The 24,779-nt window shown below is 45.4% G+C and overlaps 4 non-coding genes across 4 annotated transcripts; 2 read left to right on the forward strand and 2 right to left on the reverse strand.

The window, feature by feature from the left end:
- Positions 1 to 11,661: 11,661 nt before the first annotated feature.
- trnal-uag (transfer RNA leucine (anticodon UAG)) lies at positions 11,662 to 11,743 on the reverse strand. Its single transcript has one exon. It is a non-coding gene; the product is annotated as a tRNA-Leu (tRNA).
- Positions 11,744 to 15,227: 3,484 nt separating this feature from the next.
- Positions 15,228 to 15,315, reverse strand: trnay-gua (transfer RNA tyrosine (anticodon GUA)). The gene is given in 2 exon segments: positions 15,228 to 15,263; positions 15,279 to 15,315. It is a non-coding gene; the product is annotated as a tRNA-Tyr (tRNA).
- A 7,850-nt stretch (positions 15,316 to 23,165) lies between these two features.
- On the forward strand, positions 23,166 to 23,238 carry trnav-cac (transfer RNA valine (anticodon CAC)). The gene has a single exon. It is a non-coding gene; the product is annotated as a tRNA-Val (tRNA).
- A 1,243-nt stretch (positions 23,239 to 24,481) lies between these two features.
- trnaf-gaa (transfer RNA phenylalanine (anticodon GAA)) lies at positions 24,482 to 24,554 on the forward strand. The gene has a single exon. It is a non-coding gene; the product is annotated as a tRNA-Phe (tRNA).
- The last annotated feature ends 225 nt before the right edge of the window (positions 24,555 to 24,779 follow it).

A 24,779-nucleotide genomic window follows, 5' to 3' on the forward strand; every position in this document is an offset into this window, starting at 1 on the left:
CTGAGGAAGCCAGTGTCTCATGGGTGTCCAGGCTTGGTACCATCTGTCCATCACAGGACACACAGACACACACACTCACACACCCTGGACAGGACACCAGTCCATCACAGGACACACACACACTCACTCACACACCCTGGACAGGACACCAGTCCATCACAGGACATACACACACCCTAGATAGGACACCAGTCCATCACAGGACACACACACTCACACACCCTGGACAGGACACCAGTCACTCACAGGATACACACACACACTCACACACCCTGAACAGGACACCAGTCCCTCACAGGACACACACACACAACCTGGATAGGACACCAGTCCCTCACAGGACACTCAGACACACACACTCACACACCCTGGACAGGAACCAGTCCATCACATGACAAACACACATTCACTCACACACCCTGGACAGGACAGCACTCCATCATAGGACACACACACACCAGGGCCAGTTTTCCCAGAAGCCAATTAGCCCAAAAGCCTGTCTTTGGACCCGAAGAACACAGGGAGAACATGCAGACTCCACACAGACAGCCCCCCCCCCCCCCCCCCCCCCCCCGGGTCCAGACCCGAGCCCGGAGCCCCCCCGCGCTGAACCCCTCCGTACAGACGGCCGCACACAGCTCCGTTGTTCCCGATTCCCGAGGTGATCTGTTAAAAGAAGCCGGTGTGTTGCCTCCAGGTGACATTTCCTACTGGAGTCAGGACAGGAGGCTCTTCTGTACACAGAAGGGGATGGGGGTGGGGAACAAGCCGCCCAGCCCTGTGGTTGAAGCCGATACCCCGGCTTCTCTCCAGACACAGCTGGGTGAGCTCCTCCAGTCAGTACAGGGGGCTCTACTGTACACAGAGAGTGGCGGGGGTGTGGAACAACTCCTTTGTTCGGGGCCTTGGGGCATTCTTGTTGTGAAAGGAGCTATATAAAAAAAACTGAATTGAAATTGAATCTTACAGGTTTGGGTTTTTCAGAGATCTTGTCAGAGATCTTGTCTGACGTGCCCGTTTCAAAAACGTAACGACACTCCTCACGTCCGAGCGCCGCCGGTCTGTGACGTAACGTATCCTTACACAACCATGACGGTTTCATCATGGACAGCACGAAAGCCCGAAAAGTGGTTGACGTTTTAATTTGGCAACGCCACGATGGATCCCAGTTTTTTTTTTTATTTTGGAGGCCAAAAAGGACAAAAAAGGAAACGTCCGGAGTGGATCGATGGTCATCTCTGCGGTTGTTCTGATGTTCTGAAAAAACAAAACAAAAAAAAAAACGGCTCGCTTGCCCGGTCGTGTAGTGTTTCCACACCCCACGCAAATCAACTTCTCTTCGCCCCCGGGGGCTCGTCGCCCGCAGCACCCCTCTCACGTGATAGGGGCTTCCCCCGGCTGTGACGTACTTACCCTACCCCCTTCCGCCAACGTCATACCGAAGGTCGCGCTTCGGGCCGTGGCGATGTTGACGGACTGTCTTGTAGCGTGAGAAGGGTTTAAATTTCGACTTAAGGAGTTGGCCATCGTTATATTTCGCGAGGTATCATACGGGGGGAAAAAGAACATTTATATTTATCAACCTACTAGTAATACTGGGTGGATGTCACGTTCCCCAAAGTTCAGTGCCTCTCTCTAATAAAGTAGAAACGTGACATTGAACTCCGTTCGAAACAGGAGAAATCACCAGGACACGATACAACTGACGTCCGGAAAAGAAAAAAAGAACTCCTATTCCCATTTGTAATGACCCCGTAGTGTTTTTCCCGGTGTGCGCTCATCTTTCGGAGACCCGTTTCTCTCTGGTGTTTTGCTGTTGGAATAAATGCCGAGGTGACCCTTCTGTGTGGAGTCTGCGTGTTCTCTCCAGCGGGTCGTTTCCTACACCGCAGGGGCTGATCGAACCGGGGTCTCCCAATCGTCACAGAAGTGTGTGTCATTTTGGGTGGTGGTGGGGGGGTGCATCGGGGATACTGCGCCCCGAGGGGATAACCTCTCACCTTACTCCGGACGAAGGGAGAAGACCTGTACCTTCACGAGTCCGGGTTGTGAAAACTTCTTCTGGCAGTTCAAAACGTTTCGAAGAGACTACAGCGCTACCCTGTTTTCCATTTCTATCGTGTATTATTATACAGTCATAAGTATCTGTACTGATCACAGATCCCCCTCTCACTACCAGGACTGAAGCCCAGTGCAGCACGAATAATAATAATAATAATTAATCCGTCTGGACTCTCCACTCAGAGCTCTTCCCAGGTCAGGGGGATCCCCTCCAGCCCCCCCAGTGTGCAGCCCCCACGTGGATGATGCTCCAGTCCGCTCAGCACACAGCAGCTCTCAGTGGGGAGGAGAGCAGAGGGATGGAGCCAGTTCAGAGAGGGGGGGTGATAAGGAGGCCATGATGGGTCAAGACCAGGGGGGGAATCAGGCCAGGACACTGGGGTAACACCCCTACTCCTCTCCAGAAACACCCCGGGATTGTTAATGAGCACAGAGAGTCAGGACCTCGGTTTGACGTCTCATCCGAAGGACAGCGCTTGTTTACAGTCCAGTGTCCCCGTCACTATACTGGGGCATCAGGACCCACACAGACTGCAGGGTGAGCGCCCCCTGCTGGCCCTACTAACACCTCTCCCAGCAGCAACCTCAGTTTTTCCCAGGAGTCTCCCCTCCAGGTACTGACCAGGCTTCTACCTGCTGGGCTCCAGTGGGGAGGGGGCTGCTAGCTGGGAGCTGCAGGGTGAGATGGCTGCTGGGCAAACGATGGCTAAAGAGCTTCCTAGGACACCCTGGAGTTCGTGGTCAACTTCCTTCTCTTCAGACGGAGGTGGCTTGAAATCTGTCTCGTTTCAAGGAGTATTGGACACGATGCCCCCCCTGCTTTAGCCCCGCTAACTGGTGGCACGCCGACAACGAGGGCTCTCGGCCTCAATCCATCAACCACAAACTCTCCGGGATGAAAGAGAAAGACAGACTCTGTTCGTTCGTTTCGGGGGGGGGAGGGAAAAAAACAAAAGCTTTTTTTAAAAAACATTTCAATGATGCTTAACAAAAGAACAAAAATTACAATACAGATTAATGTCAAGGGACACCCCCCCCCCCCCCCCCCATCTTACGATCATCACAGGACCTTAAAATAATACTTAATAATACAAGGTCATGCAGACGATCTGAGGACTCAGGTGGAGATAATGTGAAAGTTTTCCACAGTCCAGTCTGGGGTCCCTCAGCTTCAGTCCAGACTGGGGTCTGGGGTCCCTCAGCTTCAGTCCAGACTGGGGTCCCTCAGCTTCAGTCCAGACTGGGATCTGGGGTCCCTCAGCTCCGGTCCAGTCCAGTCTGGGGCCCCTCAGCTCTGGTCCAGTCCAGTATGGGGCCCCTCAGCTCCAGTGCAGTCCAGTCCAGTCTGGTGTCCCTCAGCTCCAGTGCAGCCCAGTCTGGGGTCCCTCAGCTTCGGTCCAGCACAGACTGGGGTCCCTCAGCTTCGGTCCAGACTGGTGTCCCTCAGCTTCGGCCCAGCACAGACTGGGGTCCCTCAGCTTCGGTCCAGACTGGGGTCCCTCAGCTCCAGTGCAGTCCAGACTGGGGTCCCTCAGCTTCGGTCCAGCACAGACTGGGGTCTCTCAGCTTCGGTCCAGACTGGGGTCCCTCAGCTTCGGTCCAGCACAGCCTGGGGCCCCTCAGCTCCAGTCCAGTCCAGTCTGGGGCCCCTCAGCTTTGGTCCAGCACAGTCTGGAGTCCCTCAGCTTCGGTCCAGCACAGACTGGGGTCCCTCAGCTTTGGCCCAGCACAGACTGGGGTCCCTCAGCTTTGGTCCAGCACAGACTGGGGTCCCTCAGCTTCGGTCCAGCACAGTCTGGGGTCCCTCAGCTCCAGTCCAGTCCAGTCTGGTGTCTCTCAGCTCCGGTCCAGTGCAGTCTGGGGTCCCTCAGCTTCGGTCCAGCACAGTCTGGGGTCCCTTGGCTCCAGTCCAGTCCAGTCTGGTGTCCCTCAGCTCCAGTCCAGTCCAGTCCAGTCCAGTCCTTGGTGGGGAAGGCGACTCCGATCTTAGCTGGCACAGAACCAGGAAAGGAACCTGGAAAGAATATTGTTATTGCAGGTGTGAGGGACACAGACACGGACATCACCATGACATCAAACAGCAAGAGGAGACTCCTTCTTGAATCACAGACACGACCGGGCGGCGTCCCCCTGTCTGCTCACCTGCACCTCCTCTTCTTCTTCTTGTCCTTCCCGGCAGCCTGCTCCTCCTCTCCCTCGCTCTTCCTCTCCTGACACACGGTCTCCGCCGCCTCCATCGGCTCGTCCTTATCATCTGTCTCCACCGACATGCAGCTCAGGGACTTTAAAAAGACGCACCAGCACTTCTGAAGCAGAGACAGGAGAGTCACGTTAAGAGTCGGACTGGACACTCCAGGACATGAACACTGCACTGAGAGAGAGAGGGGTTCATACACACACACTGACTGGACACTCCAGTACATGAACACTGCACTGAGAGAGAGAGGGATTCATACACACACACTGACTGGACACTGGACAGGAGTAAAGAGAGAATCAGAGCATTACCCACCTTCTTTTTCTTCTGTCTCACAGGAGGTGGTGATTGGACCTCCTCCAGCTGGAGTCCGAGTAGGGAGAGAGGGGGCAGGAGAGGGACAGCACAGGGAGAGAAAGAGAGAGACAGGTGAGTCAAGTGTCCCAAGAGTACAGAGACTCTGCTGAGATCACACTCGCAGTGAGTGAGCCTGGGTGTAGCCCACTAATACTGACCCACTGTACACCATAGGACAGAGAAGAGGAGGAGGAGAGAGACACACTGCCTAGACACCACAGGACAGAGAGGAGGAGGAGAGAGACACACTGACTGGACACCACAGCACAGAGAGGAGGAGGAGAGAGACAGTGACAGACAGGGCTGACAAGACAGACAAGATGGCGAAACTCCACCACAGACAGGACAGGAGGCAGGGTGGGACCAGCACTGACCTTCTTCCTCTCTCCTGCCGGAGGAGCTGTCTCCACCTCCTCTTCCTCCTGCAAGTCAAGAGACAGGCTGAGAGAGAGACGGGCTGGTGGGACATCGGCGAACAGAGCTGAAGGCAGAGAGCCGGGGAGACAGGCCCAGCTGGGACAACGCAGGACAGACAGAGAGACAGACAGAAAGGAAGGAGAGAGAGACACAAAGATGAAGGCACAGAAAGACAGCAGGCAAAGAGAAAGATTGAGATTGAGGGACAAACAAACCGAGAGAGAGAGCGGAAGGAGAGAGAGAGAGGAAGGAGAGAGAAGGACAGACAGACTGACAGACGGGGCTGAAAGAGAGAGAGACAGAGAGGCAGGGACAGACAGACAGCAGGACGAGAGAGAGACAGAGATCGAGGGACAATAATTTGGTTTCGAAATTTATTCTGAAAATATACAATCATTCACTCCTGAAAAATATCGAGTTCAAATTATACATTATGTACAATATTGTAATCAACATATGGCTAATCATCAAAAATAAAAAAAACTGTACTGGGGGACACAACTGGCTGTGCTGTTCTGGACAGAACACACTGAGGTCCAGTTTCCACCTCCTGCAGGATCAAACAGCACCTCCACTGGCTCTCCAGTGAACAGAGGGACAGACAGAGAGGCTTCAGGCTGCAGGGTGACATTGTCTCTGTGAGCTGAAAGACAATCAGGACAGAGGATGATATAAGAACACACTCTGTCAAGAATATAGAGCCCTCTAGTGATCCTACTGTAGACTTGCTCACCACCCACAGTGACGATCACAGTGCTGATACTGCTTCCATTAAGGTCCCTCACTGTGTAGTTGCCCTGATCAGCTGGAGTGAGGGAGCGGAGTGTCAGAGAGCTGTTCTGCACTGACACTCACTGTTCGTAACTGGGGCCAGGGAGCCCTGCGCTGCTCAGTAAGACTATACGATTCCGGACAGATCATGCAGGATCAAACAGCACCTCCACTGGACCAGCAGTGTGGAGGGGGGAGACAGAGAGGCACCAGGCTGCAGGCTGTGGACTTCTGAGTGAGCTGAAAAGGGACAGGTAGAAACATGTTGAATATTTAGTTTTACAACAATACCTTGAGTTTGGACTGCGATCAGCTTCATTTTGTATTTCAGCTGTGAAAATGCAATTTCAAAAATGCACGCCACAGTCATGTTAGGTTCAAGTTACAGTTGCATCACAACTCAATACATTTGCAATTCACTTCTGAGATAATTGTTCCTGGTGTTTGTGTTGTGTATGCCTTGCAATGGAGGGGTGAGAAATAATGGACTTATTACATTATAATGAATAATAATTGCTTACACTTATATAGTGCTTTTCTGGACACTCCACTCAAAGCGCTTTGCAGGACATGGGGACTCCCCTCCACCACCACAAATGTGCAGCATCCACCTGGATGATGGGACGGCAGCCATAGTGCACCAGAACGCTCCCCACACACCAGCTATGAGTGGGGAGGAGAGCAGAGTAATGAAGCCAATTCATAAATGGGGGTTATTAGGAGGCCATGATTGGTAAGGGTCAATGGGAAATTTGGCCAGGACACTGGGGTAAAACCCCTACTCTTTTCGAGAAACACCCCGGGATTTTTAATGACCACAGAGAGTCAGGACCTCGGTTTTACATCTCATCTGAAGGACGGCACCTGTTTACAGTTTTTCCAGTGTCCCCGTCACTATACTGGGGCATTAGGACCCACATGGGCCACAGGGTGAGAGTTCCCCCTGCTGGCCCCACTAACACCTCTTCCAGCAGCAACCTTAGTTATTATTGTGAAGAATGAAAGAATATTAGGAACATGAAAAGGTTGAATGTTTTAAATGCGTTTTTTTACTGAAACATCCGCTACAGAGATGCGCACACACGTCATTACAAACGCACACCTGCACAGAGACGTCCTCAAGCGCCTTGTTCACAATTATGGGCTCCAATAGGAACAAAAAACGCCAGCCTGACAACTCGAGCATTCAAACCAAGAACCCAACACGTACTTACGTTGGTAGCCTGTGCAGAAAAGCAGAAAGAACCACAAGCCTTCTCTATTGGGAGGAAAAACACACACTCCCTCTCTCACACTCCTGATTTCCTTAAATAGCTCATTCTTCATCTCTGGCTCCTACATACAGTATAGCAGCGCTCAGTCTGCTTTGAATAAGCCATAAATCTAAGATTTGTTTTATCTGTTCCTCTTGTCTAGGCCTAGAGCTGCTTTTCATAAAAGAGCTGTTTGCATAAATAGCTAGGGTTACAGCTGAAGACACCAGCTTCATCCCCCAGTGTGTTATACGTCGGGAGCAAGAGAAGAGGGCCAGGCCGTGCCATTTCATAGATTTTTCTTCTGAAAAGTCAGTTTCTCAGAGGCAGATTTAGCCCCTCATGCATTGTAGAGAGATAGACACGCCCGCGCGCGAACAGTTAGAGCTGCACCCTCACACAGAGTCAGACCCGCACAGACACGTCCTCTTGTTTAAACAAATACACAAACCTGACGGCGCTCACAATGATCCAGACACACACACACACACACACACACACACACACACACACACACACACACACGACATCAGTAGTCACTCTCGCACACTGGACCCCAGCTCAGTCCTCACCTCCAGCTCCTGCAAACCGCTTCGAACAAACTGCATTAAGAAAATTAGGTTGCGTTCCGGTAGCAGGCCATCCTGGGCACCAGTGTGAGTTACACACTCATTTGTAAAAGCCCTTCCGCATCGTCGGGCATGCTTCACAGTGCTGGACCTGGGGTGTGGGTGCTGTCTGTGTGGAGTTTGCATGTTCTCTCCCTGGTCTGTGGGGGTTTCCTCCAGGTGCTCCAGTTTCCCACAGTCCAGGGACAGGCTGCCACTTTCACTGGGCAGTGCACCGTCACCGTGGCAGCATGGTGGGTCGGATCTGATTTCAGTCTTTATTTCCTTTTTTAGAGATCCTGTAACCAGGACCTGTTCACTGCCATGACGGACACAAGGAACAATAAAGCCGAAGTCTTGTTTCCCACAAGAAACAACAAAACCGAAGTATTGTTCGATGTGCCGGTACAAACTTTTAGGTTATATAGTCCTTCCTTGCTGCTTCAGACGTCATTCGGTGTTATGGTAAGGGGGGGGGTCGTGGTATTTGGCCAGTTAAGAGACCCTGGCCAAATGGTCAGTTTAAGATTATGCCCCCTCGCATCTGGAATCCTTATCAGTTAACCCCCTTTCCTGCCATAAACCCCTGTTGCTTAATTTTCAGGCAGAACTGACTTAAGTTAACCCTATTTACATCTTGTCTCTTACTTCAGCCCTCTTCCATTTGCTAGTTTAAAGTTGTACAACCCATTTGTATGCGACAAAGGAAGCCAGTCTGTTTCCACCCGGTTTCGAACCGAGGGCCTTTTGCGTGTGAGGCAAACATGATAACCACTACACTACGGAAATGGTGGTAAGATGTGCCCAGCGGCCCAGTGCTGAGCTTCGCCAATGCGTTTCAGCTGCCTCCAGTGCCTTTATTGGAGTGCGCTGATGGACCGTGCTCTCTCTCCAGAGACCAGCACGCCTGTCATGGACGGAGCAGGAAAGGCGGTGCCACATTCTACAGCCCTCTCCACGCAATCGGGCTACTGAAGTGGAGAAAATCGCCTCTCCAGAAAGTGCAAATATCATAGAGGTAGAGGTAGGGAGAGAGGAGGAGTACAAATTCAAGCAGAGGCCTGAGTGGAGCACTGTCGTATGGCCCTGACATCAATCCCTCAACTCTCTGCATAAAGCAGTGTCTTATGGCCATAACATCCCACCCCCACCACTCTCAATGGAAAGCACTGTCGTATAACCATGACATCCCACCCCCACCACTCTCTGCATAAAGAAGTGTCGTATGGCCCTGACGCCCACCCCTCCACTCTCTGCGTTAAGCTGTGTTGTCAGGCCCTGACATCCCACCTCCGCCACTCTCTGCGTAAAGCAGTATCTTCAGGCCCTGACATCCCACCCCCGCCACTCTCTGTATAAAGCAGTGTCATATGGCCCTGACATCCCACCCCCACCACTCTCTGTGTAAAGAAGTGTCGTATGGCCCTGACACCACCCCTCCACTCTCTGCGTTAAGCTGTGTTTTCAGGCCCTGACATCCCACCTCCTCCATTCTCTGTGTAAAGCAGTGTCATATGGCCCTGACATCCCACCCCCACCACTCTCTGCGGAAAGCACTGTCATATAGCCCTGACACCCACCCCTCCACTCTTTGAATAAAGCAGTGACGTCAAGCCCTGACATCCCACCTCCGCCACTCTCTACGTTAACCCCTGTTAACTCGCTTGCTGAATGATCTCTCAAGAAATCCCTGGTGAGATTCAACAGGTGTTTTCTTCAACAGCCACTAAAAGTCTGATGACCTTCTCTGGATTTCCTGAATATGATGTAAAATTAGTTCAAATCATTTGGTAGTTAACAGAACAAAATGCTTTGGAGGTACATTTAAAACAGCAGAGCAACACTGTAGCACTTCGTGTGTGACTGAGTTTAAATGTGTAAACCTGTCTCTCTATGAACACGAGCAAAGAGTTCTCACTCAACAGAAGATTGCGATGTGAGCACAATAATGTAAGACATCTGGTGATGCCAGGGATTGAACTCCGAACTTCATACATGAAAACCATTGAACTACATCCCCTATGGCACAGATGGTGGAACTGACTTAAAGATGTGCATATGTTCACTGACCACAATCCACCCTTCATGAATAATTGAAATGATTAATTTATTTTTATATCCAGTCACATGGGCGACGGTGGTTGATTCTTCAATGGGGGAGAGCGTTTTTCTACCTCCTTACTCGACTGTCTTTCAATTATGTTTTCCTTGAAATCTTTTTGCATCTTTTAAGTGCTTGCGATTAAATTACGCATAGAAAAACAGCAGTACAGTTGATGTTCATGGACCGATGCACACAACTCCAGTGATAAAGCCCTGTCTGTAAATATTGTAGAAGAACGTTAAAGGGCGAAACAACGCTCCAACCACGGGAATGGTAACAAGAAGGATCGTGTTCTTATTTAATATGTGCTTTTGAATTGCCTTGTCAATACACACAGGCTTTAGAGATGGACAAATAATTTACAGTGGTGTTTGTAAACAAAGATGGAACATGTTTTTTTCTATACCAGGAAGAAAGGAGCAGACTCTTAAACTTTAAGAGACAGAAACAATACCTCATCACAGCTAACACTAATTAAAACAACATCACAACAGAAGAGTGAAGCCTTGGGTGAATCAAATTAGTTTTCATTGGTCGTCTGTGTCTTCATAACTTTGTAGGTGAGAGAGAGGGTTGCGAAAATGTGCGGGTGCTTCTTAGAAGTGTGTTGGTAGTACAGGTGACTTCCAAATAATTGAGCCGGGATTTAATCCCGGCCAGTGCATCCCAAAACCTTTTCAAGATAATCATTTATCCGGTAGCACATCTCCTGAAACTAACATTCGAGGTAGGAAGCGTGCTCTTAAACACCAAAACACTCAAAAAGGAAGAAGCAGATCTCTGTACACAAGACAGTAGTGCGATATTAGAATTTCTGAGTTCTTGATGGATTCAGGCTCCTTCTCAGAGGTCCTTGCTCGCCAAATAACTTTACATCTGAGGAAGAGCACCACGGAAAAAAAACCCAACTCAACAAGCGAGCGTGTTGGTTGCTCTTGCTCTTAATGCAAGGAGCTGTTTTTTTTCCTTGCAATAATCATTATTAACCAAAAACAGCAGCACAGGTAAGTCGCATTTGTGATTATGTCACTTCTCTGCTTCAGCAAGGTCAATAAAAGACTCTGAAAGTAGTAAAGCAAAACTGAACTCAAAATCATATTAGGAATTCTGAGCGATATCTCCATACAGGTAATCCAATAAGAACGTTGAAATATTTGAATATAATCTCTCTATATATTTCGCTGCTTTTTACCCGGAGTAAAACTATTGGATTGAAGGAATGCTAACCGCTGGGTTAAAATGTATAGTTGTTATTTGGAGAAATCTGTAAACTCGTGATCTTATATGTTTTAAAAGACAGCACAGGGAAAAACGACAGTGCTGATTATTTTCCAGAGACAGAGCACTGATGACCTCTCCGAGCTGATTGATAAAGCCCACCCAGTGGATACTCTAGCAGAACGTCACGAACATTCACCTTTGTATCCAAAGAAACGACAGGAACAACATCAGGAAGCACAATCAATTCCCCTTTTAAATCTTTCCTGTAAGGTATGCTATGTGAATCCATGAAGTTAATCCTCTGATCTCTTTTGATCACGAACAAAGTATTTCTGATGGAGCGCTATGTTCAAAGATTTAATAAGCTTTACCCCTGCCAACGATTCGGCGTGAAGAATTAAAAGTTTCACAGACAAAAGCAGCTCACCACCACAGCCAATATTAAATGTACTTGCCGGTACACTATCATGTGCACTGCCTCAAAAGTGATCTCGGCAGACGTTGTTCCCTACATAAAGCTGAACGTGCCAAAGAGAATTTCTATTGAGAAAAAATATTTTTTCTGCCTTGATGTTAAGCCTGTCTTTTAGAAAGTCTATCTCTAAACACCTCCCGCAGCCTAACAAAAAGCGCTTTTACTGATTGTATTGCAGGTCTTAAAACATTAATATTTGGCAGCAGTGGGATTCAAACCCACGCCCCCAGAGAGACTGGAGCCTAAATCCAGTACCTTAGACCACTCAGCCACGCTACCTTCCTCCATACCCATCTTCACATTGCTGGCTTGGACTAGGGGGGGCTTCAGCTCTTGTCGTCAGATCTAATGATATCATGACGTGGAAGTGACTGCACCTTCATCTTCCGAGATGCTTTCAATAACACAAACGCTACTTTCACTGGCACAAACACAGCAATAATGAAGGTGGTGGGATTCATCCTTTGTGCTGTTTGTAGGGGTGTAACTCTACGGTGATCTGCTGACTTGAAGAGCAAAAATCAAAATCCTCTGCTATTACTGTTGCTTTTTTCATAGTTTCTTCAAATCCTTCATTTGAACGTAGATTTTGAAGGATATTGATGATAATACCACATAAATTGTGGTTTTCTTGTGATCGCCAATTTTATTCAAATAACAGCCTTTTTTACAGTTCCTTGCGTGTTTCACAAGGTATAATAGCCCCCTTCGCATCCTCAGCTAACATATTTTAAAATTACAATAGCTTATACAGCATGCATGTTTACATTTATATTAAAATTAAAGTAAATATACAAGAATACATACAGTGCTAACCCAATAATTCTTGTCAGGTTCTGCAACAAATCTGCGTTGTTATTTTAACATGTTTTAGCTGAGGGTGCAACAGGAGTATAAATGAATTTTCCCGCCAGCCATTCAAAGACCAAATTCCATGAGTGAACATTATTTTCTCAGATGTTGCCGGCATTGGACTTTGCCGGTGGTATTGAATTATGTCCACAACTGTTGTAGTAGTTCCTTCTTGAAATTCGACACGTGCAAAGCACTCATATTATCATAGGTGTTAAAGTTCGCTGAGTCTATTCGAGTCATGGTGTGTATCCCTGCCTATCATTGGGAGACGGGTAACTTTTTTACACTCAGATTCCAATCTTCAATGCTTTGTGTGAGAGCTTACATAACTTTCATTTTCTCACAATTTCTGACGATTGTTCCAAAGGGGCACCCTGTCAATTCCGAATACTTTTCAAAAATCTGCCTGCATGTTTGATTATTGTCATTTCACTTAGAAAAAGTTCAATATTGATCATAACTAAAGAAAATAATGATCACGAACAAAAAAGGGATAAAGATGCAAGTCGATCTTGAATCAGAGCTGGGTGAAATGGGCTTCTGTTCTGATATGGTTGTATGAGAAACAGGAGGAATCGCCAATCTCCTATAGAACATGAGTTGAATCAGGAGTGAGACATTTAGTATACTCGTGCATATGTCAACGCCTGACCTACATCGTAAAACTAACATTAAGTTGTCAGAGACATTCATTTATATACAAACAAGAGACAGACCAAGTAATAATTCTACATTAGTTCAGGTGGGTAAACCTGAACTAACTAACTAATAAACCTTTTAATAATTCTACATTAACGTGTCCTACATTGATCAGACTAATTGACATGGTCTGATTCAGAGCCTGTGCAGTTCGTGCTAATTACAACAAGGACAGTTCTGATCCCTCATCACCGAACTGAACACAAGTTCCAGCTCCAGTTTTGTTACGCATGGTTTTTCATTGCAATTGAGTTCAGAGCTGGAGCTGATCTCCAGACAGTACAGTGTTTTGGGTAAGTTGTCGAAATTCGCATGAGGCTGCAGACAACTTACCCAAAGTGTTTTCTATAGCTTTCAGGTGGAGTTCATTTATATAAAACAACGTAAGTGGTATAAACGCAACAAGCCAGACGGCAGTCCAACTTATAATTTTCTGACGCGAGGCCTGACGCGTTATTCATTATGCCACTGACCCTGCTATTGTAGTGCTAAAAAACACGTTTTCTACATTTATGTCTGTTCACTCTAAAAACTCTAAAAAGGACAAAGGGTTTGTGTGTCCCGCTAAAATTCCGCTTCATTTCGAATGCAAATAAAAACTGTTTTGTTCCAAGAAATCATAGATTTGTCACATCCTTCATACTATACTTCTCTCTTGTATTAGTAAAGCATTTTGATTTAAACTGAACAATATATGAAAGGTTTCATCTATACACTTACACATAATAAGTATACGAATAAATACTCGGAAGAAGCCGCAGCTCAGGTATTAGAGAGATTTAAAATCGGATCGGAGGATTTAGAGTCCAGACTGCAAACCAACAGCTTACACAGGTCTTTTATAGAACCCTTTTGATTTCCTCTACTTTGTCCCTGTGATGTCATTGTCCTGCTCGCAGCCGAGCCCGACACACGTCTGGTTTCTGTCGCTTGACGCACACCCTGCGGTCCATGCGGGTCCTAATACCCCAATGCAATGAAGGGGACACTAAACTGTAAACAGGTGCCGTCCTTCGGCTGAGACGTAAAACCGAGGTCCTGACTCTCTGTGATCATTCAGGAGAATGGTGGTGGTGGAGGGGAGTCCCCATTACCTGTAAAGCGCATTGAGTGGAGTATCCAGAACAGCGCTATATAAGTGTGCGTAATAATAGTAATAATTATTATTATTATAATTGTAATGTAAAATGCAATAAAAAAATATCAAACTTTGATTCAAAATAGATTAATGTAAAAACTGATAAAGCTAATGCTTTTTTCAGGGCTATAGCTGTAGCTGCGAGAAGGTTAAAAGCGCACAAGTGATCTGTCTTTCGTCAAAGTAATTGCCAGAGCAGTAAGACGCAGAGCACCATCCAGCAGCTGTAGACGATGTTCGGGGAAGAGCTAATTCTGTTTTTAGCACAGGGAGTGAGAATGAGCTCAGTCCGGCTCCGAGCAGAATCCATCCTGGTTTGGTTACAGTGCGCCTGAGGATCTTTGGATCGCAACGTAAAAAAAACAATTGCTCACATCGTGTGACTTCCACGACAGGAAGGAAAGATATCACTTAAAAAAATCAGAACTGAAGATTTGGATCCTGGGCCTCAATTTGATCAAATTATTAAAATAATAATTATTAAAATATCAAATTGTGTTTCTGCAACATTTCGTGCACAGTACGCCATTTTTATCTAAAAATAAAACAACAGTCACAACGAGAGCTTATACGCAGTCTGGGGTATATTCCCCTTTTATATTTTTGCCACTTTATATCGAACCTGTTATACTCCCAGAAGTGCACAGTAGCTTGTACAAATGTACAATTCACCACTGGTATAAACAGATGTGTGCCCTGTTTGCCTTTGTAAGCATTTGTTTAAAAAATAAGTTCACAATACGATAAAAACACAGAAAGCACAAACTTCATAATACAACGATACAAAATCAATACCAAATCATTATGCCAATTAAGTACCTATCCTTTGAAAACAGAGAACACCTTTATATCTACAAAAAAACGTGACATTTGTATGTATTTTTGAATTACAAAGCAGACAGAGTAGTCCCTTAATTCAAAGATCGGATCTTGGCCAAAACAAGACAATCAGACGTGGGCTGAATTCGGAACAGGAACCTCTACTTCGTCGTTTATTGAACTTTTGATAAATGTCTGAATGAAACAGATTCGCTTTTTTAACTCTTTGATTAAAGTACACAAAAAGCACCTTCCTTCGAGCCGGAATCGAACCAGCGACCTTAGGATTCCCTAATGACTCCACTACAGTCCTCCGCTCTACCAACTGAGCTACCGAAGGGATGTCAAGCAATGCTCCCTAGCACATACTGCCCAATGTAGTGAAATGTTCCGGGTGATTTAAATCCCACTTCGACATCAAGTTTCCAACTCGTTTCCTTAGTCTTGTTTACCTTGAATTTAAGCCACGAACCAGGATTCTACTGTATAAACTTCCAGGGATATTACAAAATGTTTGATGGGGCATCAATCATTCCAGGCGGAAATTGACTCCTTTTTTTTCTCGAGGGATCATATTAAACATGTCATTAGTATCGAGAGGAGGATCACCATGAGACACAAAACAAACAGTTTCTTTCTGTCTTTATTAGAAAGTAGCGTTTGTGCTACATTAATAATATTTTCGTGGAAATAAAGAAGTTTCGAAATGTGGTTTTGAGTTAAATATTAGCGTGTTCATGTAATTAGTTTGTGTTTGTCATTACTATATATATTGCCATGTTACTAGAATTTGTAACTGAAGTTTACTAGTTGTGTTTTTTTATGATGGTTAGACATTTGTTGATTACAATATTGTATATAATGTATAATTTGAACTACATATTTTTCAGGTGTGAATAATTGTATATTTTAAGAATAAATTTCTAAAATAAATCATTGGCTTTATTTACTAGTTTCTACACCTATAAAATCTTTCTTTGATGTATAATAGACCTTTAACTATATATGTATAGTAGTCTTCTAAATTTATCCGTATAATAGAACTACAACCATTTATGTATAATAAACATATAATCATAGATGTCTAATTGACGTATAACGATATACGTATATTAGAATTTCATTCTAGACCAGTTACGGAGCACAGTTACACGTCTGGTATGCGTTTAATAGTCGTATATTCTACATCTTTTGCCCACTGGGATGTGCCGATTTTAACTTGGCAAACCAAGATACACATTTTCTAATGAAACCTTAATTAAAAGACAGTTTGTTTCTCGAAAGCATGTTATGTAAAAAAAGAGAAAAACGAAAATATATGGATGGTAATCTTTCAAAGCTGAAGATTTTACTTTTGAAAAATTGACATTTTATGTACTGTATGCAGATGCATTCGCTGGTTTTAGAACTTTGCTGTACTTCCTGAATCATTTTCAGTATTATAAAGTGGGTGTAGATTTTTCTTTCAGGTTAGGACGCGAGTGTGTACATGTGTTTGATTTTCGTTTCACTGATTCTCATTGAAGATTTGGGAATTAACGACGAAAGAATCAGTTGCCTCGGAAAGCAGAAGGTTTGGTTCTCAACGATATTGAAGACACGCCCATGTAGAGCAGCAGGTGATGATTTGTGCTATAAAAGACCAAGTGCTCAAAGTGACGTCTGCGTTTACCGTTTAGACTTTTCATCTCGGGCGCACTTTTAGAAAGCAAAGATAGAGCAGTTGTGTTGAATCACATTATAACAGCTGTCAGCAGAGTGGTGCAGCGGAAGCGTGCTGGGCCCATAACCCAGAGGTCGATGGATCGAAACCATCCTCTGCTATGTACACTTTATGCACGATTGATAAGCATACCATCAGTTTAATGAAGTGCATTAAAACTGTTTTTTTCTCTCGTGTGTATGAAAGCTTCACACTTAAGGTACTCTTTCATCTTTACCAATAGCAGATGCCCAAATGTATCTTTGGTTGTTCTGCGATCCTTCATAGTTTCCTCAATTCCTTCAAATGAACATCCATATCAAAGCAATTATGTATATATATATATTACAATTAAGGTACATATTAAAAATATCAACGCACATTTGTATAATGCTCATTTAATAATGATTGTCAAGGATTGTCAAGTTCTCCAACAAATCTGTGTTCTAATTTTAAAATATTTTTGCTAAGGATACAACTGGTGTATAAATGAATTCTCCCAACAGCCAGTTAAAGAAAAATTCCACACGTGAAGATGGTTTTCTTGGACATTGACTTAGGTACTTATTTGTTTACTTGTTGTAGTTGCACACGAGTAAAACACGAAGATTTCCTGCCACATTCAAGAGGGTTTGCGAAGAAATCCCTTCAATTTTTAGCAGAGATTTTGTTTACATCATCACAATCTGAAGCACGTCCCTGAGTACGTTTGACCCACCAGCCCTTTGTTTAACAGCTGCACAGGGACACATTCCCGTTGCTTTTCACAACTCACATGTTTGTAGTTAAAGAAAATAAAATACTGTCATTTTCCTGCCAGCTGGCAGTATTTCTTCTGCACTGACCAAGAGTAACCAAGAACTTCATTTCATCTTTCGCAGGCTGTAATCTACAGAAAAGGAAGTGAATACTTGTATTAAGCTAAATCAAGCCGACAGAGTTGCACTGCTGTTGTTTTTCTCCACTTTTCGTTAAAAGGAGAAAAAAATCACTGGCATTTTTTGGAAGCATTTCTTCTGTCCTGAGAAGCAAGATTTGTATTTTATCTTTCAGAAGTTGTATGAATTTCTTGAAGTTCAGAAACAACTTGTTCCAGAAAAGAAATTAACACTTGCTTCAAAGTAAATCAAGATGTCGGTGTCTCTTGCTGTGTGTGCTCTTATCTGTCCATCTCTCTCTCCTCTTCTCTCTGGCAGTCTGTGCAGAGTATCTGAAGGGGATGTAACACCACTTGGAAAAGAAAAAAATTCTCAGGAAAATTCTCAGGCAGAATAAAAAATCATTATTCTCTTCTCAGTCAGATTCACAGCTCAGACTCACACTCAGACAGGATCTCAACTCCGTACTGCTCTCTATCCTCACAATCCAGAACCAGAAGATATTCAGACAATCAGTGCTGCTACATGAACAATATCAGACATTTCCCCCTTTTATCTTTCCTCCCAGCCCTCTTAGAGACATAGAAGAGCTCCTGATTCTCCTCTCTGTGAACTGGGCTCAGGGGTCACTGATCTGGCAGTTGTGGGCTCTGTTCCAGGTCGAAAGCAAGAAGGATCTATTAACGCTTTCCAGGACTTCCAGCCCTTCAGTATTACTTTCTTTACTGTATGTCAGCCTCCCAAAATGTTTATAAATGTTTTATGAGTGTGGAATTATCTTATTATTTATATACAGTATTTATGTAATAAACACCAGTAGTGACACTATGATCGGTATATTGATTATTTGTAGCCGATGGTCCGATGGTCGTGTCTACAATAGTGACCATTTGACCAGTCTGTAGCTCTGAGCAGTGGGACTCAGATCACACAGAAGACCTGTCTGTGTGATTCCATACCAGCCCTGGGATTCAGCTACTCTCACAAATGTCTCACAGACCGTCTTATAAATTTACAATTAGATGAAGTCATGTAACAGTTTTACAGATAATTTAAATAATCAGACAGCAGTTTTGGCAGTGGATACATCTCCACATGGGGGAAAGAAACTGAAATATATGTGCTCACTGTAAAGTAGGAAGAGGTGGTCAGACAAGCAAAACAACTTTGCAGATAATGTGAAGTGACATTGTTTTGTGTCAATCAGCTCACAGATTTCGCTTCATGTGCCTTAAGCTGTGCAATTTGTATGGTTGTTGAATGAGATTGATTTCTTCACAAGCCCAGTCAATTGCCAGGTGGAGAGCTTGCCGACACACACCTTCATGAAGACTCTCTTTAAGATTTCATTGTCAAGTCGCCTCCTTTGCATACAATAGTAGCACTGACACTAAGAGAAAGGATGAGAAATAGCGTTTATCAAGCGACTGCAGTGTTTGTTTGACTGAGGATCCTTGTGTGCTGAACTGGCCTCTGGAGAAGTGTAGTGCAGTAAAACAGAAGGTTTGTGTCACTCAAGATTGTTACAGAACAGAACAATACAATTACAATACTTTTATGAGAGTAAATATTACTGGTGCATCACAGTTCTTATAATGGTGAAAACAGGAGCACCTTCTCTACATTTTTGACTGAAGTATTTAAATGGAAAGAAATACTATCACTATGCAATTCATAAATGCAATTGACCTCCTCTAAATGTTCTAGTTTGATGAAACAATGTATGGAATTAGGTGACAATATCGGAATTCATTCAAATGCACAGGATTAATTTTCAGCAACAAAAAAAGTGCTCGGAAATATTTTACAAGAATGAAACCTTACATTCACCTAAATAAACATTCACCATCTACATTAGCAGAGAACAGTAGGACAGAAGGTTAGTGTCACTGGACACTGCGTCAGAGAGGCCGATCTCTTCTCCTTCATTATGCAGGCTTACCCACTCATGATGAACTGTCCTCCAGCGATACTCAGCTGCCATCATCGACTCAGACATGACGTTCATGTACATATTATACCTTAATATGGTACTACGTTACAATAATTTGATCAAAACAACTGGTGAAAAAAAAGATAAAGACTTTGTCCAAAAAAGAAGCATTTATACCTTTCCTCTCCTACCAGCCATTACAAGTCACCTAGTTTTTAATTTAGAGGTGGATTAAAGCTCTAGTCTCTTTGGGGGTGTGAGTTGGAATCCCACTGCTGCCAAATATCTCCAACTATCTCAGTGTTAAGAAGCAAAAAACACACATTTGCTGCAGAAGTAACAGGAGAATTTGTGCCATTCAGCCTCATAGCGTGATGTCATTTTCTCAGGCTCATTTTTAGATGCTTGTGATCGAATCTATGATTCTTATGAGTGTGCCCTCCATAAAGGTAGCACAGATATAACGTGCCAAGTTTTCAGAGAATCGCATTAAATACAGGTCAGAAGAAGGCGACAAAGTGTCCGCTAGGCAGTTCAGCTTTTTCAACGGTGTTCTCTGTTGTTTAGGTCCAGAATGACACCCGTTACAACCAGGAAACACACAGTGTCAGGCATCAAAAAGACTTCCCAAAACCCTGATCCTCTCCTTGATCCGGTGATGGCATCCAGACATTTCCTGCAACAAAGCCAGGATACGGTCTTCAACAACACGAGTGAAAGGCTAATTCCCAACCTTTGCAATCCTTTTGGACCGCATGTGCTCAGTGTTAAATGCGCTGTTCATTATTATTATTAATAATAATAATCTATACATTATATAGTGCCTTTAAAGGTGGCTTTTCAAAGTGCTTTACAGAATGAAACCAATAAAGTTAAAAAATACACAAGATAAGCAGGATGAGAATACACAGTTAGAGGAGGCAATAGATGGTGGTATTAAATACAGTAGGAACAGAGGGGTAAAGAATAGTTCATTAAAGGCTCTTCTAAAGAAGAGGGTTTTGAGTCTGGATTTGAAGGAGTTTAGAGAAGGTGACTCTCTGATATCCTTGGGAATAAAGATCCAGAGCTTTGGTGCAAAACAGGAGAAGGCCCTGTCACCCATAGAGTGTAGATGGACTGGGGGACAGATAGGAGACCAGAATTAGAAGAGCAAGGTTGTGAGGTGGGGAGTAGGGCGATAACCCAGACAGGTACTGTGGTGTCAAGCCATGGAGAGCCTTATAGGTGAGCATGAGGATTTTGAAGTTGACAGGAAGCCAGTGCAAGGAGTCCAGGACAGGAGTAATGTGATCACAGTCCAGTGCTAATTTCTTTCTTGTGGCTGCTTGTTCATTTTCAACTGTGGACTCTTAAGAAGTCCTTTATTTGACTTGATCAACACTAATACATCGCTATATAAAACAGCTATAGAAAGCTGTAACTCATGCTTCTCCCGTTGTCTTTAAATTAAGCTCCATAAATATTGACAATGAGTGGCCTGTTGTCTACGAATAGATACCACTGGGATTCACACCCAGGGTCTCCCGGTTTTTAGTGAGGCGGCTTAACCAGCTAAGCCATGGTGCCAAACCTGCTAAATGTTATCCACAACTTCAAACACCTGTGAGAAACGGGCAACTGCAGTGTTACGCCTGCTGGCTTAACAGATTATCCTTTTCGAAGTTTAAGGAGAGGATTTCTTTGTCAATTCAATTAAACATTTTAGAAATGCTGAACGATTGATGTGTTTCACGCGCAGAAATATTTTATCGTTACGTACTTTTTCTGCGAAGTTAGTTCTCCTTCAACTCCGCCCAACAACAGAGGTCGTTTTTAATACAGGAGTAAAGGCACATTGCACATCAGCAAAACATCAGTAACAGGTTTAGGGAGAGCGACATCAGTGATTGGAAGGTAGGAAGTTTCGGGTCACTTTTTTATTATAGATTCAAGCAGCCCTGAATACCTTTTCAAGAAACATTTCAGAATCCCAGTCACGTCCAGTATGATTTCTACACAGGTCTACAGTATACAATCAGAATACTGTTTGTGCATTATATAAAACACACCGCCCAAAGCATTTCTAAAACAGGAATTACATGTTTCTGAATGGCCCTCCTTTATAAATAAAATAAAAGGTCTGAAGCCTGCTCCAAAGAAGCACTATATTCAGAGCTGACAAAGATGTGATAGGAAACATCTCGGAAAACGAAGATGCAGTCATTTCCACGCGTCGCACAACAAGAGCTGAACCCACCCGACGTTCTCCAAAAGAGTAAGGTGTAAGGAGTGTGGCTGGGTGGTCTAAGTGCTGGGTTTGTGCTCCATTTTCTTCACTGGGTTAGGTTTGAATCTTGCCGCTGCTAAGTGTTGGTGGGTTAAGACCTTCCTTCTATTGCGACGTCAATGGGTAAAAGCTTTGCTTGGCAGTCTGTCGAGAGACTGAACTAGGTGTTTCAAGATAGTCTTTGTCAGCTTAACATCAAGGCATAAAAAAGCCTCATTTTGTGTTCCCAACAGCAATGCTCTTTGGTCCCTTCAGCATTATGCAGGGAACAACATCTGCCGTGATCACTTTTGAGTCAGTGTGAATCGTAGTGTGCCGCAATTGTTTTTAAAATTGGTTCTGTAGTGTAAGAAAAACCGGCCGTTCAGGGACGCCAAATATGTAACTGTAGTGGCTCTCTGAAGGCACCAGTTCTGTAGGGTTTGGGCATTTACTGAGACAATTATTAATTGTAGCAGTAAATCACAAAGTTGATTCTTTTGATGGCTTTAGAGTCCAACCATGCGACATAACTCAAACAATGCACACACACAGGTGCTAATACACGAGGATACATTTATTAATACATAGAATATGCATGTAAACCTAACAGATCGAGAGGGTTATCAGAATACAAAAGATATATATTCAATCAGTTACAAAGTGTTACACATATCAAGAGGACATACGTTCTTTATATCATTCATTAAGACCGTTTCGTAAAGTGAACTTGGTTACAACTTCTACATTAGATACTCAAAACAAGTACATAACTCTTAGGAATTAAATTGATATCAACTGGTTTGGATAACAATTGAATTCTCGAGCTGTAATGCAGTGAAGTTGAATACTCATCCAATTTCTGGGGATTCAGATCTCCTGCGGGCACAAAGAAACAGTTGCAGGCTGTTGCTATCCAATCCGCGCTCTCTGGCTCGGTGCCAGGCTGTGCTGTGTGGCTTGTGACGGTGCACTGCTGATGCGTGTCAGTTTTGAATCCTGCTTTCCAAAAGATCAGCACCGTGTACGAAGGAGCCGCATTAAAACTACTCGAACGTGCAAAACGTGCGAGAAGAGGGGGCGCTTGTTTCCAGCCGAAACTTCTCGCGTGTGAGACGAGCTGATCATCGCTGCAGGAGGTGGGAGGGTTACTCTGGTAGACAGGGCTGACTTTCGGCAATAAGTTTTATACAAGATGATATTTGCACTTTCTGGAGAGGCGATTTTCTCCACTTCAGTAGCCCGATTTCGTCGATTGCGTGGAGAGGGCTGAAGAATGTGGCGCCGCCTTTCCTGCTCCGTCCATGACAGGCGTGCTGGTCTCTGGAGAGAGAGCACGGTCCATCAGCGCACTCCAATAAAGGCACTGGAAGCAGCTGAATCGCATTGACGAAGCTCAGTGCTGGGCCGCTGGGCACTTCTTACCACCGTTTCCGTAGTGTAGTGGTTATCACGTTTGCCTCACACGCGAAAGGTCCCTGGTTCGAAACCGGGCGGAAACAGACTTCTTTTGTCGCCACGCACAAAAGGGGATTGGGGATTCGCCTAGCACTGTGATCGAACAGACCCACTCACCTCTTAGTGTGGCGGGATCTGCACAGTGCATGTCACAGCGCATCCTGCTTTCACTTCAATGCGCGTCCTGATGTACCCCGGTCTTCCGCGTGACAGGTGGGGACAGGTGACAGGTCCGCGTGACAGGTCCTATACTAACGAGGAAGACATCGCTCTCTCCAACCCCCGGCATCGTGTCCCGACCCACCGTGCTGGAAGGCGACGTGTGCTGTGATTCCTTTACGGAGCAGAAATGACAACCGAGGAGCCGAGAGATCATTTCAGCATTTCGCGTCTGAACGGAAAACACAAACGACCAACTCGGAATGACTTGCCTTTGACGCTTTTCAAAGTCTTCTTTGTGGACGACGACTGCGCCGCCTAGCAGATACAAATGGGTTGTACAACTTTGAACTAGCAAATGGAAGAGGGCTAAGTCCCCTCTCTTTTAGCCCAGGTTCGATCTGTCTCCCAGAATCACCAAGGCGCACGCACACACACACACCCGTGCCGTTGAAGTGCTCTGCTTCATTTCTAAGGGCAACTCAACATTCACTCCTACCCCGAGTGCAGAAAAGACAGCGTCCGCAGCAACAACAGCTCAGGTCTCTGCACAGGAGCTAAGCTGCCCCCATCTCCCCTGCTCTGCGGCTCCTGCGGAGTGGAGTCCTGCCTGGAGCCGTGTTTGCAGGCGGCAGCTCCCCGCGCTATGTCTGTGCGTCGTGTCCAAGAGCTTCTGGGAGGAAGAGAGAGCCCTCCCACTCGGGGGCTTTTCCATGGTCTGTGTGAGGAGGGGCGGGTGTGTCCAGTAGCTTATCGAGCGGAAGCCTGGGGCGGCGGAGAGCTGTGATCGTGCAGACCTTGAGGTGTCACCTCTTTGTCTGCTTTCCCGCCCCCCCTCCGCCCGAGCTCTGCTCCAAAGTAGCCCGGCAACCCCTCACACCTGCACGTGTCACAACCTAAGGTGTGGTCATGAGACACCCATGGGGTGTCGTTCCTTTCTTGCTAATTGTTTCCTGCCCGTCACAGGCAGGAGTCCATGCGAGGAAGATGCGCTGGACAGAGCTCAGAGGGCGCACCTGGGTGGCTTTCCTTCTGAGTGACGTTCCTGCAACACTCTCCCGCTCCTCTTGGTGCGCTCATGCCGCAACACAGGAAGGCTGGAGCAGGTGGCTACGGGCTCTGCGCACCGCCGAAATAGCTCAGTTGGGAGAGCGTTAGACTGAAGATCTAAAGGTCCCTGGTTCGATCCTGGGTTTCGGCATTTTGTTTCATCACACCCTTTGTTCCTCTCTCCAGCGCCCCCTGCCTAAAGTGACGCGTCCCTTTCTCAGCCCGAAACGCAAGCGAGACACCAGCAGCGGTCCCTGCAGGTTTCCGTAGTGTAGCGGCTCTCACGTTCGCCTAACATGCGCAAGGTCCCTGGTTCGAGACTGGGTGACTGAGCGACCGGTCATTTGTTCCCAATGTGTTTCCGGTGCCTTCATGC

Source organism: Lepisosteus platostomus, chromosome 5, assembly GCF_059453375.1.
Source record: "Lepisosteus platostomus isolate fLepPlt1 chromosome 5, fLepPlt1.hap1, whole genome shotgun sequence".
Classification (NCBI taxonomy): domain Eukaryota; kingdom Metazoa; phylum Chordata; class Actinopteri; order Semionotiformes; family Lepisosteidae; genus Lepisosteus; species Lepisosteus platostomus.